Source organism: Nerophis lumbriciformis, linkage group LG26 (genome assembly GCF_033978685.3).
Source record: "Nerophis lumbriciformis linkage group LG26, RoL_Nlum_v2.1, whole genome shotgun sequence".
Taxonomy (NCBI): domain Eukaryota; kingdom Metazoa; phylum Chordata; class Actinopteri; order Syngnathiformes; family Syngnathidae; genus Nerophis; species Nerophis lumbriciformis.
The window spans coordinates 16,392,438-16,414,008 of NC_084573.2; the positions used below are offsets into that span (position 1 = coordinate 16,392,438).

The window sequence follows — 21,571 nt, forward strand, 5'->3', positions numbered from 1 at the left end:
TAGCACCAGTCTCTCCGTGAGTTTGACTGTGTTGACTATTTTACAAAACATTTGAAGACTTCGCTTTTCAGAAAAGCTTTTTAGTTAATGGACTATTTTACATTTGTTATCCTTTTTATTATGTTGCCCTTGTTGTTTTAATTTAATTGCTGTTTTTTAATTTAAGCTATGTTTTGTACATCCCTTTGTGATTTTTATCTGTGAAAAACACTTCAATAAAATCAACTTACTTGCTTACTATTGTTAAACAAGGTTTAAAACATGAGATAATGTTCTACTAATTCACGTTTATGAGATGTAAACAAGGCAGCACGATGGAAGAGGGGTTAGTGCGTCTGCCTCACAATACGAAGGTCCTAAGCAGTCCTGAGTTCAATCCCGGGCTCGGGATCTTTCTGTGTGGAGTTTGCATGTTCTCCCCGTGACTGCGTGGGTTCCCTCTGGGTACTCCGACTTCCTCCCACCTCCAAAGACATGCACCTGGGGATAGGTTGATTGGCAACACTAAAATTGGCCCTAGTGTATGAATGTGAGTGTGAGTGTTGTCTGTCTATCTGTTTTGGCCCTGCGATGAGATGGCGACTTGTCCAGGGTGTACCCCGCCTTCCGCCCGATTGTAGCTGAGATAGGCTCCAGCGCCCCCCGCGACCCCGAAGGGAATAAGCGGTAGAAAATGGATGGCTGGATGGAGATGTAAACAAGACAAATATATACATTTATTTATTTAATCTGTTGAGATTGGTAACATATGCCAGCACTGTAAATATATATATATGTATATATATATATATATATATATATATATATATATATATATATATATATATATATATATATATATATATATAAAAATATATATATATATAAATATATATATTTATATGTATATATATATATATATATACATATATATATATATATATATATATATATATATATATATATATATATATATATATATATATATATATGTATATATATATATATATATATATATATATATATATATATATATATATATATATATATATATATATATGCTGTATATATGTGTATATATATTTAAAAACAAAAATTGAATTTTTTTTTTTTTTTTTACATTATCTGAAGCAAAAAAGTTTAACAATTAATACTTATTGCTAAGAAAATTGTTCTTATTGTTTTTTTTGTTTATTTAACTTCAGCACTTTGTTTGGGCCAGGTGTTTTATTGTAGTAAATAAAACAGACAGCAAATTGTCAAGTCCGTTAAAAACCAAAAATGACTTCATAAAGCCACTTCGTTTTGGTTATACGGTAATGTAACGCATTTAAATGAATATCCCTTAAATTGAGCGCATTTTCAGTATTTTGGGTGGGATTAAAAAAACAGATTAGATAAATTATAAATCACAAATAAATCGCTCTGTTTTATTTGTTTCACAGCACTAATGATAAAGAATTGCAGGAAACATTGTGGTACACGTATGCATTTTTAGCTTTTATTATTTTTTATGTAATTTATTTTAGAGATGTCTGATAATGGCTTTTTTGCCGATATCCGATATTCCGATATTGTCCAACTCTTAATTACCGATTCCGATATCAACTGATACCGATATATACAGTTGTGGAATTAACACATTATTATGCCTAATTTTGTTGTGATGCCCCGCTGGATGCATTAAACAAAGTAACAAGGTTTTTCCAAAATAAGAGAATAACTTCAACTCAAGTTATGGAAAAAAGTGCCAACATGGCACTGCCATATTTATTATTGAAGTCACAAAGTGCATAATTTTTTTTAACATGCCTCAAAACAGCAGCTTGGAATTTGGGACGTGCTCTCCCTGAGATAATCCTGATACCCACTACAACTATGGGAAATACTATACTTTGACTTTCACAAAGTGCATTATTTATTATTTTTCTTAAACATGCCTCATAACAACAGCTACAAAAACAATGAAGGCACACAGCTTCAGTCCAGAGTATACTAGAGTAATAAAGTAAACAATAACATAGTCCTCCTTTAGTAGACTGCCTGGCATACTGTATAACAGGAAATTATAAACTGGGCTCAATCTGCCCTGCTGTAACATATTTGTATGAGTAACACAAATGTGCTAGCTAGTGGTGAGTGCTTGAAGTGGCCTAGCAGTCAGCCAGAGCTTCCGAAATGCTGCGTTGAGACAGGGCACCTCCGTTCACTGCAAGCTGCTTTCGGTGTTTGCTTTTCATCCATCTTCCACTTGTATTCATCGTGTATCTCCTTATGATTCTTGAAGAGGTGGGAAATCAAATTGCTTGTATTAAAGGAAGATGTCTTGGTTCCTCCTAGCATAACCAACTTTTTGTAGTCATTGCAAACTGCCAGTTTTTTATCCGTCAGACACACTTTAAAATAATCCCAAACCATAGACATGGTGTCGTTAGTCAGTCACCGAGCAAGCTCGCTTGTTAGCCACGGCTACAGCACCGGCAACAACACACTCTTGTTGTTGTTATGCTACGCTCGCGGCGGTTTGATAAGGTCATCAAACGTCGCCAGTAAACCTCTCATGCTGCAGTCGTCAACTCCTGTGTTGTGTGTGAGAGATGGGAGAGGGGAGAGGGGAGAGGGTAGAGGGGAGGGCCTGCTGACTGGAAGACGCTCTGTACTGCTCCCTACGTATATAGGGAGCAGTACAGCTCCGTACAGCGGCGTTTTAAAAAGTCATTAATTTTACTTTTTGAAACCGATACCGATCATTTCCGTTATTACATTCTAAAGCATTTATTGGCCGATAATATCGGCCAGCCGATATTATCGGACATCTCTAATTTATTTATATTATTGTTATAATTATTCAGGCATTTCCCATTTGTCCATTTTCATTTTGTTTATTAGCATTTATCATGATTTAAAATTTTGTATTACTACTTCTTCTCATTTCAATACTTTTAATAACATTTTTTAATATGTTTGCAGTTTTTTTTTTACATCTTTATTAGGTTTGCAGTTTTTTTTGTACTATTATCATTATTTGTTTTGGTTTATTTTTTTTACCATTTTGTTTTTATGATAATTATTTTATACTTTTATTGCATTTTTCATGCTCTTTATTTATTTAGATTTTTTTTTCACAAAAACAAAGTGATTTTGTAATTCAATTCATTTCTATTTATCACTTGTTTTTTGTTAAAAAAAAACAAACACACGTTTTGTAGTTTGTGCCAAAGTAAATCTAAGTCATGCATTTTTTGAATAATAGTTGCGCCTATTTTTGATACCTAAGTTTTATAAGCATCGGGTGGTTGAAAAGCGTTGATTCTATCCTCTAAACCATTTTTTTTTTCAGCAAGATGTCGGGAGGTGGTCCAGCTCCCCCTCTGTATTGTGTGTTATCTAATTTCCAGTCCATTTGTTCTGGAATCTAAAATCTGTTTCTTCAGAGAGTGATGTGCATGTGTGTGTGTACTAAACTGACATAAGGGGGTGAAGCCAATCATAAATTCAGCACCTTGTGCACTTGTTTGGTACACTTGAGCCCCGACTCTCTAAAAGCCCTCTAGTGAGGCAATTAGCATGAACAATAAATCACATCAACACATTTGCATGCTAGCCTCAGGTTAGTTCGCTGCATTTCATTTAGAACACAACATTGGCCTCCTGTGTGTCACCCATCCTTGGTCAGGCTATGATGTGGCCTTGACTAAGCAACCATGACCCCCCACTGGTAGTGGGATGGTTTACAGAGTTGAATTTTGTGCATCTGGAATGTTAGCATTGCCTCATCCCTAATTGCTCAGCCACTGACTGGTGTAAGCTACTTGAATAAAAATAAACATCCTGTAATGGCAGGACAGTCAAGATACGAACTCTCGGCTATCACAACTAAAAGCCTGATTGTAAGAATGCAGATATCAGGATTGGGGTTTGAACTCACAAGGACTTAAATCCATTGGCTCTTATCTCCGACACCTTACCTATCTGGCAGAACGGTACGACTCCTGGCATAAATGATGGAATCATTAAACTTGGAGGATGTTCATTCAGATGTTTATTTTGTAGAACAAAAGCAGACAACAGACCTGCCCCTAAACAGTAGTCATTTCAAATGGCAACTTTCTGGTTTAAAAAAAAACACTAAAAGAAATCCATCAGAATATAAATACAGTAGCCAGTAAAAGTTTCATTTTTTTTTGATCAAGCAAATCAATTAATAGGAACAAAAATATGGAATCATGAAAAAACTGAAAAACACTGCAACACACCACTATTATAGTTGCACCATAATGGCTTGCAGTCCCGAGGCATGGACTTGATGAGTGACAAAAAGTGCTCTGTCTCTGATAGCTATTGTAAGATCAGCTTTGAAGGATCATCATCTCCAAACATCCTTTCATTTGTTGGAATAAGAAAAGTGTCTACAATGTCAATGTAAATGTGTGCATTTATTAAATCTCCCATCTCCCTAGTGACATTACCTGACGTGCAGCCCCATATCATCAATGATTATGGAAATGTGCATGTTTTCTTCAGGCAGTCGTCTTCATAAATCTCATTGGAACAGCACCAAATAAAAGTTTCGTCACAGACGGTGACTCCAGTTTCTGCCCATTTGTTTTGCTGTGCATTTTGTGTTTTCAAGACATATTACTTTCAGTTTTCTGTCTAGACGCATTCCTTGGTCTACCAGTATGCTTGCCTTTTACAACCTTCCCATGTTGTTTGTACTTGGTACAGATTTTAGACGCAGCCGACTGTGAACAATCATCATCGTTTTCAACTTTGTGTGATGAATTACCTTCTGAAGAAGTTTGATAATCTTCTCCTTTGTTTTATTTGACATCTCTCGTGTTGATTCATGTCAACCCACCTGGTGCAACAGCTCTCCAAAGTGTGAGCACTTCTTTTTAGCTGCAGACTTGTGTGTAGTTGCAAGTGTAGCTATGGAAATGGAAATTTACAGCATGATTCCATATTTTTACTCAGAATTGAGTAATTCCATAATTATTTCACTCTGCTTGATCTAAAAATGAAACTGTTATTGACTACCACAATTTGTTTTTGATTTTTTTTATAGTGTTTCTTCAAAGCCAAAAAGTTGCCGTTTGAAATAACTATAATTTTGTGTCATGCCTGTTTTTTTTCTACAAAGTTAAAACAACTGAATGTACATTCACAAAGTCTGGTAATTCCATCATTTTTTGCAAGGGGTTGTCAATAGTCAGCTTTCAAGTCTCTGAATGTTCTCAACCCCTATGCTTATTTTTGGATCTACATTATAGAATAGAATAGAATAGAACAGAAAGTACTTTATTGATCCCTGGGGGAAAATAAGCACCACAGTTCACATGACTTGGACTCGAGTCAGACTCGAGTCATGAATTTGATGACTTTAGACTCGACTTGACAAAATGTAAAAAGACTTGCAACTCGACTTAGACTTTAACATCAATGACTTGTGACTTCACTTGGACTTGAGCCTTTTGAATTGACATGACTTGACATGACTTGCTACTTTCCCCAAAACCCAAAGATGAAAAAGTTATTCGGGAGCGCTCCGTATTTTTCATTGTGTACTTGTCTATCAGCGTTGCGTGTGTCAGCTGGTGTGGTCTCAGTACAACAGCCAATCAAATTAGATCTACTTTGTTTTCATCACACAGCATTCATCCAATCAAATTGCAGGACAACCAACGAAGAAGACATGTCCAAACCACACGCCAGTGAACAAAAAATTATACCTAAAATAATTTTGTTTGGGTATAAAAATTACGAGGTGGTCAACACAAAACGGTTTGCAGTATGCAACACATGCGGTTCGAAAATTACTGATGGAGAGGCAACAACTTCCAACTTCGTCCGGCATTTGAAGTTGCACAAAGAACGGTAAGTTTTGAATGTAAGATAACATTTATTGGCTAAGTAACGTGACTTTTATTTGCCGTGTAGTTAAATCAGTGAGGCTGTAAACTCACTGCTAACGTTATAACGTTATTGCAAACACGGGAATCTGTTGCAGTTCACTACCTTATTCATACTTTTTGTTCAGTGATTTTTTTTAAGCAGGGTTACGTTAGTCAATATCACACGTAACGTTAGACGGCGGTCAGCAGCACCGCGTATTTTAGCCACCTAAAAAAAGACACAAATAGTGAAATAAAGGTCAGTTAAAATGTATACTATATTATGAATATGTGTACCGTTTTAGCTAGCTTTCTGACATACTGTTGGTTGTTTACCTCAGTGGTCCCCAACCACCGGGCCGCGGCCCGGTACTGGTCCGTGGATCGATTGGTATCGGGCCGCACAAGAAATATATATATATTTTTTTCTTTTTTTAATTAAATCAACATAAAAAACACAAGATACACTTACAAGTAGTGCACCAACCCAAAACAACTCTCTCCCCCCTTTTGTTCTGGGCATTGAACATGAAGACTCTTCCTTCACTGTTCCGAGTGGCCATGAGAGTCTTGGCAGTGCCTGCGTCCAGTGCTCCAGTGGAGCGAGTTTTCAGCCATGGTGGCATCATACTACGCCCCCATCGTGCACAAATGACTGACAGACTCTTGGCTAATTTGGTCTTTTGCAAATGCAATGCAGCATAGGGCCCTGACATATAAAAAGTACAACTTTTTTGTTATGTTCACATATATGTCATGTTTTTTCAATGTTAACACTTTTGTACAAATAAGTACATTTGCACTTTATTTTTCAATGTGTTTGTTCTGTAAAGGAATGAGTTAATGTTTAAAATGACTGGTTAATAGTGCTATTATAAAGTGCAATGTCAGCACAATTTTCTTTCCTGCAATTTAAAATGCACTTGTTTTAATAAATAAATACAGCGTTTGAAAAGCATACACAAGCTGTGTTAATATATTAGTCTGTGGTTAAAAGGACTTGAAAGGATTCGAAACTCAAAATGCAGGACTTAGGACTTGACTTGAGACTTTCCAGTCTTGACTTTGGACTTGACTCGGGGCTTGCCTGTCTTGACTCGGGACTTGACTCGGACTTGAGGGCAAAGACTTGAGACTTACTTGTGACTTGCAAAACAATGACTTGGTCCCACCTCTGCTATACGCATCCTTGATGTTTGCGTACAGCAGGTCCAGGATCTTATTTCCTCTGGTGTGGCAGCTGACATACTGAGTGAAGTTGGGTAGTGATTTGTTCATAGTAACATGGTTAAAATCTCCAGAGATGAGGATGAGAGCTTTCGGGTGCTTGGTTTGTAGTCTGGCTATCGAGCTGTGGATGACGTCACTCGCAGCTGCAGCGTTAGCAGAAGGGGGGGCGTGTATACTGCCATCACTATAACATGCGGAATCTCCCTGGGCAAATAATATGGTCTGAGTCCTACAGCTAACATCTCTATATTCGGGTCACAGTGGCGCTCTTTAATTGTGATATGACCGGGATGACAATATTTCCTATTAATAAACAAAGCAAGCCCCCCTCCTTTGCCGTTGGTTCAGTCCCGGTCAGTGCGCACCGTTTGAAACCTGTTTATAGAGACGTTACTATCCGAAACATCGTCGTGCAGTCACGTCTCAGTAAAACACATTACTACACTCACGATATTCTTTCTGACTACCGGCAAGCACCGACAACTCATCCATTTTATTTGCTAGAGACCGCATGTTACCCATGACGACAGAAGGAAGATATGGTTTATATCTCCTTCTCTCCCTCCTCGCTTCAGCCCTCTTCTGTCTCGAGCGTCTCCCTTTCCCTCGACAGCCACGAGAACCTCCATAAGTCCTTTTTAGCTCCTCCGGAATCTGGTTACTTAGCACCGGGTCCATTAGCTGGATGCTAATAACTGGTGTCGCTAACAACTGTTCCCGGGTGTAGATAAAAGAGTCTCTCCACTGGTGTTGTCCGTCTGAGCTCTTTAGTAGCGTCCCCACCGTCAGTAGGACGAACAAAACACTTCTAAACTGCATTTTTAGAAGGGCACGACTAGATAAAAAGTAAATGTAGAGTATATGTAAAAGTATAAAAAAGTACAAAACGAACAAAGAACAAAGACAAAAGACAAAGACGGAGCAAACTGCAGCAGCGGCTGTCTAGATCGACGCATGCGCATATGTTGTACCTCTTCAGACAGCAGATAGTCTAAATACCAATAGCAAGGTCTGAACTACTGAGAATGATCATCCAGTGGATCCTTAGTCCAACACCTTAACCACTCAGCCATCCTGGTATTCCTGGGTGAATACTGGGACACTTGAAACATGACATCTAATATGTGGCGTGTACACACGCAAATCAACATTCGGTGCTAAGCGACTTTTTCAGAGCTTTTCTTCCTGTCATTCATTTTTTAGATGATTCATTTTGTCATGGATTTTGTCTGGGGGCGGCCGCAGCAGTTTTACTTTTAAATTGTTGGGGAGCTCCCTGAAGTTCTCAACTTCTGTGCATTATGTTATAATAAATGATAAATGGGTTATACTTGTATAGCGCTTTTCTACCTACAAGGTACTCAAAGCGCTTTGACAGTATTTCCACATTCATCCATTCACACACACATTCACACACTGATGGCGGGAGCTGCCATGCAAGGCGCTAACCAGCAGCCATCAGGAGCGATGAAGTGTCTTGCCCAAGGACACAACGGACGTGACTAGGATGGTAGAAGGTGGAGATTGAACCCCAGTAACCAGCAACCCTCCGATTGCTGGCACGGCCACTCTACCAACTTCGCCACGCCGTCCCGTGCCTTTTTAGACAGCATTGTTTAAGTTTAAATGCCTGGGGTTTTGATTGATTGTTGAAACATTTATTAGTAGATTGGACAGTACAGACCCCAAACCCCCCCCCCCCCCCCCCCCCTCCGTGCGTCGGTTGAGGTGGGCGAGGTTTGGTAGCGGGGGTGTATAATGTAGCCCAGAAGAGTTAGGGCTGCATGGGATTCTGGGTATTTGTTCTGTTGTGTTTATGTTGTGTTATGGTGCAGATGTTCTCCCGAAATGTGTTTGTCATTCTTGTTTGGTGTGGGTTCACAGTGTGGCGCATTATTAGTAAGAGTGTTAAAGTTTTTTTATACCGCCACCATCAGTGTAACCTGTGTGATTGTTGACCAAGTATGCCTTGCAGTTACTTACGTGAGCAAGCAGAAAGCCCCATACAATGTGTGGATGGGCCAGTACGCTGGTTGTAATGGGTGCTAAATGCTGTACCATTACGGCACGTTGGAGAGAATAATTGTCCTGTCATTCGTAGTCTGCCGGAAAATTCGGGAGGGTTGACAAGTATTCCGCTGTCATAAAAAACTCGCGGGCCGCACTAACATTTAACTTTCACATTAAGGTGTGTGCCGCTTGTCTGAGCCGCTTGGTTTATACATAGCACAAAGTAAAAAAAAAACTTTGTATGCAGTGTTATTTCATTTTACATTTCGAAAGATTTTTGTGGCTCCCATTGTTTTGTTTAATTTGTGAAAGTGGTCAAAATGGCTCTTTGACTGGTAAAGGTTGCCGACCCCTGGTCTAGAGGATCCGCTCCGCCTCTGAAAATTGTACGGTCAGACAGCGGGTCCTGAGCGGATCCGTGTCTGATTCGCGTACGCGGACACGGCAAACTAAACCGACGCGCGCCGCCTAGAGTATAGGCTCCGCCTACGCGGATACTGAGCGGACCAATGTCTGACCCGCGGATGTGGACGCGCCTACTAATGTGTACGCGCATGAGCCAAGATCGATGATCATTTCTGAATTTTCTTGGCTGGGACGCAAACGTAAGTATAGATTTATTGATTTATTGCTAAAGATCGGCCTTTGTGTTTCCATCATCATTTATGTATGATTGTAATGACGTTGTTTGATATTAGGACTAGCAGTAAAAGTTTATATTCTGTAAAAAAAAGGCTATTTTATTTAAAATGGAATAGCAATTTCGGCAGAATATGTTATGGTAGTTAAGTAAAGTTTCTTTGCTGTGTATTTTTCTTGATGCGACGCTCGGAGCTGGTAAGTCACGTTGTTCAATTGTTGTGAAAACCGGACTTTTGTATGCTAAATGCTGCCGCTAACATTAAGCTAATCGATTAGCTTAATGCTAGCGGCAGTTATTACGGTGTTTCCTGGTCTTGTGAGTTTGCGCACGGGCCAAAAACTCCGTGTCTGTGTGGACATCATGTGTGCCGCTGTGGTAGAGTGTGTATAATGGTTGTTAAATTGTTGTAAAAACCGGACTTTTATATGCTAAATGCTGCCGCTAGCATTAAACTAATCCACGTGGATTAGTTTAATTCTAGCGGCAGTTATTACGGTGTTTCCTGGTCTTGTGAGTTTGCGCACCGGCCAAAAACTCTGTGTCTGTGTGATCTTGTGTGCCGCTGTGACATTAATATGAGTGTGTATTATTTATTTATTTATTTATTCTTTAGTGGAGAGAGATCCTGTTTACTGTGGACTAGTGTGACGCCCTGTTTTTGTTTCCATTAAAAAAAAAGGTATGTCTGTTATGAGTTTTTGGCATAGTTAATTGTAGAAAAAAATATACAATGAGTTGATGTGAGTGGGAAAAATTAGGTATATTGCTGCACATATTAAGGATCCTTTTTCTTAATATATATTTTTGTTATTTGCTGATGTATGTATTTTATATACTGTTTTTTATTTAATTAATTTATTAGAGACTATTTTATGCTTTATTTACCTTTCATTATTTTATTTTTTATTATTATTATTATTATTATTTCCACATGTAAGCATAAATAATTGAGTTGAGTGAGCACAAAAAAAAAGGAAAGGTGAATACATCCTCCACGACTCAACTCCTGTGTGTGCATCACTATAAAAGACACAACGCAGAACAGTGACTGTTACATATATAATGTATAATGTAAAGTGTCTATCTGCAATCTTTATAATTAAAATGAATGAATTAGAAATTAATTATTTTAATCACTGTTGGTTCAGACAACTAATGTATTTTGCGCCTGTTCATAATTTCTTATGCTACTGTATGGAACTTGGTCCCATCTTCTATTTTGTGTCTTTTGCAGCATCATCTATTGCCTGGATTGCCTGGATTTTTGCCTACAATTGCTCCTACTTTCTGGTTTGTTAAAATGTAATGTTGCTTACACATTTTTCTAGCAGCTCTTGGCATATTCATGGGGCCATTTGTACTATCATGGAATGATAGTACAAATATAATAAGAAAACAATGTCAACTTCCCAAAGTTGGGTTATGGATATTTATTTATGCGCCCCCGCCCCACCCCACCCCTCTCATATTTTGTATTGTGTAAGCATATTTGGCTTTGGATGCTACATACCATAAACATAAACGTATCTGTCTTGTAATCTTGTTTGAATACAGGTAATGTGAGAAAAAATGTGGTGACAAGGTCAGCCACGGACGCTGAGGTCACCAAACATGCGATCAGGTGGTTCAACCTGGCGGCGGATCGGGCAGCGAGGAGATGAGTCCCGCCTCCACCTCCACAGACAGATCAGGAGGAATAGAAATTTATCAATAAACAACCTTTTTTTGAACTTCTTGTCATTCACCAGTTATTCATTTTCTGATATGCTAGCTGTGCATGGAGCAGCATTTCGTTGAAGTTGTAGCCTAATAGATTAAATATTCCTATATTTACTATTTATATATATATTTATATATTATATATTTACTTTATAGAGTGAATTGACCATTTTCTGTTTCTGCCTATTGACAATATTGATAGTTTAAAAATACAAGGCAATGCATATTTAAGCGTATATTGCTGTAGTAGGGCCTATAGTGATAGTGTTAGTTTCCTATTTTATTCTACAGCAAGAACAGAGGGGATTTTGAAAATAAGATAAACGGGTCTAAAACTGGCCAGATGAGCCAGGGTTTTTATGAGTCCGTTGCTGTTCCGGTTAGGTTTTGATCATGGATGCGGAGCAGATCCAGCTCGGAGCCACGGCGGGTCCGCGACATGTCTCCGTGGCGGATCCGTTCCTGAGAGTAAGTGGACTCAGATACGGGTCCGTTTCGCGGGTCTGTTCCGGAAAGCGCAATACCTCCACGAGGGATCCGCCGCGGAGTCTTTTTGCTGTGTGGGAAGAGATTCAAAAGCACGACACTGCAGCGCTGCAATAAAACACACTCAGATCTTGTGTTTCTAGCCGATACTACATAAAAAATAACGTAAAATAACGCAGTAACGCATCATGTAGTAACGGTAACTGAGTTACTGAATATAAAAAATAACGCGTTAGATTCCTAGTTACCGCCGAAACTAACGGCGTTACAGTACTTTGTAACGCGTTAGTCCCAACACTGGTCATCAACAATTATATAATCTGAGAAATGGACATTGTAACAGTGTAGGTCTCACTTTGTAGGATATGTACAGCGAGCGGTGAACATAGTGAGCTCAGAAAGCATAAGAACAAGTATATACATTTGATTATATACAATCCGGGGAGGTGGGTTGTGGTGGGGGGAGAGGGTTAGGCTCGGGTTGTAGCTGCCTGAAGGTGTTCTTTTAGTGCAGTTTTGAAGTAGGATAGAGATGCACTTTCTTTTACACCTGTTGGGAGTGCATTCCATATTGATGTGGCATAGAAGGAGAATGAGTTAAGACTTTTGTTAGATCGGAATCTGGGTTTGATGTGGTTTGTGGAGCTCCCCTGGTGTTGTGGTTATGGCGGTCATTCGGGGGGGTCTCATGTATTAAGCTTGCTTACGCACAAACATCTAGCGCACACCCTTTTTCACGGCAAAAGGTAAGACGTATCAAGACTGAACTTGACGTGGGAATGTGTGCTGCCTTATGACAACTTCATGGCTGATGTACGTACATTTCTACAGGCTGTTTGGTCGTTCGGGCTTTGCCAACATTTGATTTCAACAATGTAAAAAAGATTGAGGCAAACACACAATATTCACGTTTTTGCCAGCACATTTAATCCTTAATATTCTTGTCAATATTTGTGAGGACATCTACCGTATTTTCCAAATATCGATAGTGCGCCTTATAACTGGGTGCGCCTAATGTGCGGCATAATACTGGTTGTGCTTACTGGGAATGATCATCCACTTAGTCCAACACCTGAACCACTCAGAAGGTGTAAATCTCGCGCCAGGCCGTACCCATATCCGCAGCAGGTCTCCAAGGTGAACAGCCTCTGGCATGTTAGAACAAAGCAATTTTATTTGGTACATGGTGTAATGATAAATGTGACCAGTAGATGGCAGTCACACATGTAGATTGCAATATGACGCCAGTAAACAACCCCAAAACTTTAAATGTTCCATTGAGAATATAGAACATTACACACTGCGCCCAAAAATCTGTCAACATGTTTTAAATACGACTTCGGTAAGCTATGAAGCCACACCGCTTGATGGATTGTCGGCACATTAAACATATGAGTATTATTATGGTGTGTGTATAAGGACCACAAAATGGCACCTATTAGCAGACATATTATCTGACGTTTTGTTTTGCAATATTATGCAAAACCAACCTTTCTTACTCTCTGGTACCTGCTGATGTGTATTTGGGATCTGCATAAGTCCTGAAAATGTGCGCGCGACGGCAATTGTAGTCTGTGTAGTCGTCATAAGCTTTTTTTTTTTCTTTACCTTCTTATGTGGCATTCATCTTTCTAATATAAAGTAGCGCACATATACACATACTGTACATATACTTTCACTGTACAAACATACATGTATACATACTGTACATATACATTCACTGTGCAAACATACACATACACATACTGTAAATATACAAGTACATCTACATGCACACACTCATGCATATAATCACGTTTCATCAAACATAAATTAACGTTGTTTCCCTAGGGTAAACTGGGTAACACATGGCACACTGACAAAGCTTAACCTATTGTTACTATAACAATCTACAAGGTTACTATAGCTGGCTTCTCTTTCTTCCCCTCCATTTTTCTGCTTTCTTTTGTATCTCTCGTTATCATTACATATATGTATTGTTGCATTTGAACAACTGTATTGTTGATAATAGAGGTAAATTATTGGTATTATTCATTATCAATAGCACTATTTATATTGGTATTTGTATTGCTCCATTTGTAGTGTAATAATGTTCATTGTCATTTCTGTATTATTATTTATTTCAAAAACTTCTTTTTTGCTATCACTTTTACCATCATATTTGTACATATCGTATTTGCTGATGTTGCCTTATTGTTGTTGTTGTTGTTATTGTTGTGTTTGCTGTTGTTGTTTTTGTCTCTCTGTCTTTTCCCTCTCTTGTCCCCACAATTTCCCCCTCTGTCTTCCTTTTTTTCTCTTTCTATCCCCTCCTGCACCAAATGATAATATAAATACATTTAATAAAGTCAAATACAAATAATGCAACAAGAGAAGTATCCCACACTTCTCTTTTGTAAAGTAAATGTATGGGCATCTACATCAACAATATGATTTGCTTGAGAAGCTGGACAGGACAAACAAACAAAAATAATAAAAAATAAATAAATGTATATATATATATATATATATACATTTTGAAAGTAGCGTAAAGTTCTTACTTATAAGTAAAGTTCTTCCTTATGAGTAGACTAGTTAAAACTGTAGTGGGTTTACAGTAGTGGGTTTACATAATTCACCCAAGGGAACTTTAGTTATTAGAGGGTTCCGGTTGGACATTTTTTCACAGGACACATTTCCAGCGTTGATGTTGCACAAGTGAGCCACGGATGAGGAGATGCTGCTCCGTTATTGATTTAAGTAAAGTCTGAATGTCATTAAAACAGTTAGCTCCATCTTTTGACACTTCTTCCACTCCCGTTTTTGCACGCTACACTGCCCACAAAACAGCGCATCCTGAAGCAACAGTCATAAAGCTACTTGAAATGATCATCTATGCAACATTTTGACCAAAGAACCATCATTACATGTTATGTAGACCACAAGGAAGTGTTTTACATTTAGAAAAAAAAAATAGTATGACTCCTTTAATGCGGTTTATAATCTGGTGAACCTTTTGTATGAAGAAAGATCTGACTAGACCCGCTCATCTGCAGTGCGCCTTTTAATCCGGTGCGCCCTATGGTCCGAAAAATACGGTATTAATTTATGAATGCGATCATTTCACCACCTATTGATATCACAATGTGTTCCTTTGACTCCAGCACAGCCAGATGGACGGACAGTGATCAGGCAGTGATTGCGACCCACTGGCACTTGGCAGCGGTGTCAAACTCAATTTAGCTCAGAGAAAATCTATACCCACATGGGCCTGAACTGGTAAAATCATGATATCAGACGTCAGATTGTTTTCTTTGTCTTACTTTGGCCAACAATATGCCAAGCACATTCCGAAAATGTACATATTACAACTAATCCTCTTGGTTGAAAAATTCTGGGGGGGGAAACTTGGTTCAGTATGAAGAACATAAGCTAAGACTTTGTCTCAGTGTTTTTACAAAGCACTTTCTGTTTTGAATTCTTATGATGGCAGTTCATTAAAAATGTTTGGAAAAGCAATCGAGTGTTTCCTTTAAACACCACATTGGTGAACTCTGCATACTGCCACAACACATTCATTTATCATCATTCATATATTATTATATAAACAAAACAATTATCAAAATGACACCATAGCTGAAATCAAGCTAACATAACTACAAACGTAACCAGTGTGAACATGGTAGATGTTAAGATGAAATAGAATTGAACAAACAACAAATGTAGAAACAAACATTTTTACAATTGAGTTCAGAATGCGCATTGTGCATTCAATCAATTGCAAGCGCTGCATGGAACTCTAACGACAAAGACAATGGCCAAGTTGACTTAAGTATTCATCATACCGTTTCGTTATTTGAGTGAATAATTTACAATGAAAGAAGGTATTGTGCCGATCAAAGGGCAGCACGGTGGAAGAGGGGTTAGTGCATCTGCCTCAAAATACGAAGGTCCTGAGTAGTCTTGGGTTCAATCCCTGTGTGGAGTTTGCATGTTCTCCCCGTGACTGCGTGGGTTCCCTCCGGGTACTCCGGGTACTCCGGCTTCCTCCCACTTCCAAAGACATGCACCTGGGGATAAGTTGATTGGCAACACTAAATTGGCCCTAGTGTGTGGATGTGAGTGTGAATGTTGTCTGTCTATCTGTGTTGGCCCTGCGATGAGGTGGCGACTTGTCCAGGGTGTACGCCGCCTTCCGCCCGATTGTAGCTGAGATAGGCTCCAGCGCCCCCCGCGACCCAATAGGGAATAAGCGGTAGAAAATGGATGGATGAATGGATTGTGCCGATCAACCACAACAGGAGCAGCTGATAGGTTGCACCTGCGCTGATTGGAGTAGCGGCAGCCTTTCCAGAGGGCGTTTAAAGTCAGCTGACACATCATTCAATATCTCTAAAGTGTGGGTCCGGACAAGGGTTGTACGGTATACTGGTACTAGTATAGTACCGCGGTACTAATGAAGCAAAAACGGTACTATACTCTGTTTGAAAAGTACCGGTTCGCCATATTTTTTTTACAGGCATGGCGGGGCGTCGTCACGTCATGACATTGCTGGTTTTAAGAGCAGAGGAGCATGTTTGGCAGCATGCAGACACCGTGTGTAGACAGAAAAGGGAGAACAGATGCCTTTTGGCTTAAAAACAGACGATAAAGGTGAAGTTATAACACTGAAACGCCCTCAGAAAGAGATGCTTTAAGACATGGCTAGCTAACTAGCGGCTAATGTCCATCCGCAATCGCCAGTGTTTTAGCTTCTTCTAAGTCATTAATCCTCGCCTCCATGGCGACAAATAAAGTAATTTTTTTCTCAGAGATTAATAATACATTTTTACAGCTTGTCCTTTGTAATTTTGACAAAATAATAGAATTTGGAGAAAATGGGCGGTATAGCTCGGTTGGTAGAGCGGCCGTGCCAGCAACTTGAGGGTTGCAGGTTCGATCCCCGCTTCCGCCATCCTAGTCACTGCTGTTGTGTCCTTGGGCAAGACACTTTACCCACCTGCTCCCAGTGCCACCCACACTGGTTTAAATGTAACTTAGATATTGGGTTTCACTATGTAAAGCGCTTTGAGTCACTAGAGAAAAGCACTATATAAATATAATTCACTTCACTTCACAATGATAAATGACACAATATGTTACTGCATATGTCAGCAGACTAATTAGGAGCCTTTGTTTGTTTACTTACTACTAAAAGACAAGTTGTCTTGTATGTTCACTATTTTATTTAAAGACAATATTTTTCTTAGATTGCAATAATAAACATATGTTTATATGTTTGTTAAAATAAAGCTAATGATGGCGTTTTTTGTGGTCCCCTTTTTTTAGAAAAGTATCGAAAAGTATTGAAATATATTTTGGTACCGTTACTGTTACCAAAATATTGGTATCGGGACAACCCTAGTCCGGACCAATGAGGATTATCATCCATTGGATCATAAATCCGACAGCTCGGCCATCCTAGTAAGCCTCTCCAGACTCTGAGAATTTTGAAAACGGTTGTCTTATATTCGGAGCCTACACACACAAACCAACATGCGGTGCCCAACAACCTTTTTAGAGCTTAGGGGTCATATAAATGATCTGGTTTAGTATCCAAATAAAACAGTTTTTCAAGGCTGATCATATTTTACACTTTGAAACATCCTAATGGACATGATGTCAACTTGTCAAATGTTTTCAGATGCAATTTAACCTCGTTGACACCAATGGGTGATTCCGGAGGACCGGAAATTAAATAATCATGTACAAACGTTTGTACAAGTACCGTATTTTTCGCACTATAAGGCGCAATTAAAATATTTTAATTCTCTCAAAAATTGACAGTGCACCTTATAACCCGGTGCGCCTAATGTACGGAATGATTCTGGTTGTGCTTGCTGACCTCAAAGCAATTTTATTTGGTACATGGTGAAATTGTAAGTGTGACCAGTAAGCTGGCAGTCACACATAAGAGATACGTGTAGACTGCAATATGACGCCAGTAAACAACACCACAACTTGAACTGTTCCATTAAAAATATAGAACATTACACACAGCACTCAAAAATCTGTCAAAATGTTTTAGTATGACTTTGAAGCCGCACCACTTGATGGATTTTCAGCCCATTACGGCTACCGTAGTCAGAGATACAAGTATTACTATGGTGTGTGTATAAGGACCACACAATGGCACCCATTAGCAGACATATGATATGGCGTTTTGTTTCACAATATTATGCAAAACCAACTTTTCTTACCTTCTGGTACCTGCTAATCTGTATTTGAGATCTGCGTAAATCCTGAAAATTTGCACGCGTCCGCCATTATAGTCCGTGCCGATTCCGCAGTCGATAAGCTTCTTCTTTTTCTCTGTCTTCCTGTTATGGGACATTCATCCTCTGCTGTTGCCATTTCTAATATAAAGTAGTGTAAAGTTCTAACTTACATCTTGCTATAGAAGTGCTAAAAACTACCAGCGTAGTGGGTTTACATTATTCACCCACGGAACTTTAGTTAGTAAAAGGATCTGTAAAACATATTCTATGCAACATTTTGACCAAAGAACCATCATTACATGTTATGTAAAACACAAGGAAGTGTTTTAAATTTAGAAAAAAATTACAAAATTTTTGGAAAAAAAACATAATATGACCAATGCGCCTTATAATCCTTTTTTATGAAAATAGACCTGACTAGACTCGCTCATCGACAGTGCACTGCAAAAAGTCAGTGTTCAAAAACAAGAAAAAAAAAAATACAAAAATGAGGAGTATTTTATTTGCTAAACAAAATTATCTGCCAATAGAACAAGAAAATTCGGCTGGTCAAGACTTTCCAAAACAAGTAAAATTAGCTAACCTCAATGAACCAAAAAATACCTTAAAATAAGTATATTCTCACTAATAACAAGTGCACTTTTCTTGGTAGAAAAAAAAAAGAGACCTTTTTGCTCAATATGTTGGAAAATATTCTTAAATTAAGTAAATGCTAGTGCCATTTTCTTGACATAATGATATGCGCTCGGCATCATGATTTTTTTTTTCATGCTTGGAGTAAGAAATTATTACTTTAAAAAAGTAGTTTTACACTTGTGAGTGTTAATGACACAGCTTTGCAACAGTTGATATTCTTGTTTCAAGCATGTTTTACTCAATATAGGTCATAAAATCTCAGCTACAAGCTGTAATATCTTACTGAGATCATTTAGGACCAAAACACTTAAAACAAGTAAAACACTCTAACATAAATTCTGCTTAGTGAGAAGAATTATCTTATCAGACAGAAAATAAGCAAATATAACCATTATTTGAGATATTTAATCTTACTGAGATTTCAGTTTTTGCAGTGTGCGCCTTATAATCAGTGTGCGCCCTATGGTCCAGGAAATACAGTATATCTCAGGCAGCTATATAGGGTTTATGGGGGCCTGTGTCAAATACTAGCTGATACAGGGGACAGAGTTCAATAAGATATGTGTGTTTATAACGCTCGCCAGCCATGATGTTACTGTTGTGGTGTTGCTTGCTACCAAAAAAACAAAACAAAAATAAGTTGTCATTTGGCAAGGCAAAACTGTAATTTTTTCCACAAGTCATCAAGTTAGTGCTGTCTGGGTATTGGGTATTAATGGGAGGCCGTTACATATCTCGAATGGCAGGACCGAGTTTATTTGCTTCTGCTCCTTTGGAAGGACAGCATAAACTGTTAGTGGTTTGCTTTACTACAACACCCTTGATCATGTGATCACGCGCGTCATCGCGAGATCTCATACAAGTCTGCGCTATTTCGCTGCATGACGGCGCCGTAACAGAACAGAGATGGGGATGGCCGAACGGCAGATGGCTTCCGTTACACATCCAGTGGAAATCCAGGGTTAGCTACTTGGTGCCACACGACTTTTTCCAAACTTTTTTTTCTCTGTCACACACACTTCAGTTTTCTAAATAAAATAAAAATAAAAATCTGAGCTTTTCTTCCTGTCACTCTAGTTCAAATATCAGGAGTATTATTATACATTGGATCTTGAGTCCAACTCCTTAAACACTCGGCCATCCTGGTGTGCGCCACAATTTATTTGCTGTCACATGCGCTTCAGTTTAATCACTATCTACAAAAAAAATTCAGAGCTTTACCTCCTGTTACTCATTTTCTAAATTCCTATCTCAAAAATGAATAATTTTATTTAGAATTGTATTTAGTCTGTTTTTTTTCTTATATGTGTTGCTTCGACTTCTTCAGAGCTTTTCTTCCTGTTGCTCATTTTTAAAATTGTAATCTCAAAAATGGTTCATTTTGTCCTGTATTTTGTCTGTTTGTTGAAATTATGTTTCCTAAAAATAATTCTTAAAGTGACAAGCGGTCTCAGATTTGTTGCAATATGGTAGACATTCACTTTTAAATGGATGGTTGAAAGTTCACAACTCCTGTTTTCATGTCAGTCACAGTGAAGGAAGGAAGTAATGAGTATTTTAAATACCAGGAGTGGGATTTGAACCCAAGAGGATTATTATCCACTTGATCTTAATTCCAACGCCTTTACCACTCGGCCATCCTGGTATGCCAACATTGGTCCTGGCAATTTAAAAAAAAGGAGGCTTATACCTGCAGTCTATGCGCACAGACCTGTGTGCGATGCCAAACACATTTTCAGAGCTTTTCTTCAGGTCACCCATTTTTTTTACTAACTTTTTACTTTTTTTTAGATTTTTAACTCAAAAATTACAAATTTGGTTTAGGATTTTGTCTGTAAGTTTTAAAATGCAATGCTGTCCTAAACTTGAAACAAGTCATCTTCTATTTTTATATTTTATATTTCTCAACGACTTCTTCAGAGCTTTTCTTAATGTCGCTCCTTTTGTTTTTAATTGTAATCTCAAAAATGATTAATTTTATCCTGGATTTAGTTTTTTGAAAATGTTTCATATAAATAATTCTTACAGTGACAGGCGGTCTTGGATTCGGTGCAGTTTTAAATGGAGGGGTAGTTTCCTTAAAAACTCCTGTTTCCATGCCAGTCATGCCAATGTGCTTAAACAAAGTGAGGACATAATGTTTTGTTTCTTCACACAGTAAAGTATAATTCAAATACCAGGAGTGGGGTTACCCAACAAGGATTATCCATTGGACCTTAAAACCAAGGATTTAACCACTCGGCCACCCTATAATGTCCTTCAGGCAATTTTTAAAATGTTGTCTGATATCAGAGGTCTACACAAACAGTCCTGCAGGCAGTGACAAACTAAATTTTCAGAGCTTTTCTTCACCTCACCTACTTTTTTGACTGAAATCTAAAAAATGGCTAATTTGGTCTTGAAATTTGTCTGTTTTTTAAAAATATATTTTTCCTAAAAAATATTGCATTAGTGGAAGTACAGGGATTTAAACACTTAAACACTTGGCCATTCTGGTATTCCAGAAGGGGGCTACACAAATGTGTCCAAGATTTTCTTTTCTGTCACATGCAATAATAATCACAATTTCCCAAAAAATTCTGAGCTTTTCCTGTCACTCACTTTTTAAATTCCTATCTACTTTTTTGATTGCAATCTCAAAAATGGCTAATTTTGTCTTGAAATGTGTCTGTTTTTTTAAAATAAATTTTTCCAAAAAAATCTTACATTGCTGGAAGTACGGGGATTTTAAGTCCCAC

The 21,571-nt window shown here is 38.2% G+C and overlaps 1 protein-coding gene across 1 annotated transcript in view; it reads left to right on the forward strand.

Annotated features, from left to right (window-relative positions):
• Positions 1–21,571, forward strand: part of chrna2b (cholinergic receptor, nicotinic, alpha 2b (neuronal)) — an 81,742-nt gene that overhangs the window by 16,790 nt on the left and 43,381 nt on the right. The gene's annotated exons all lie outside the window — the stretch shown is intronic.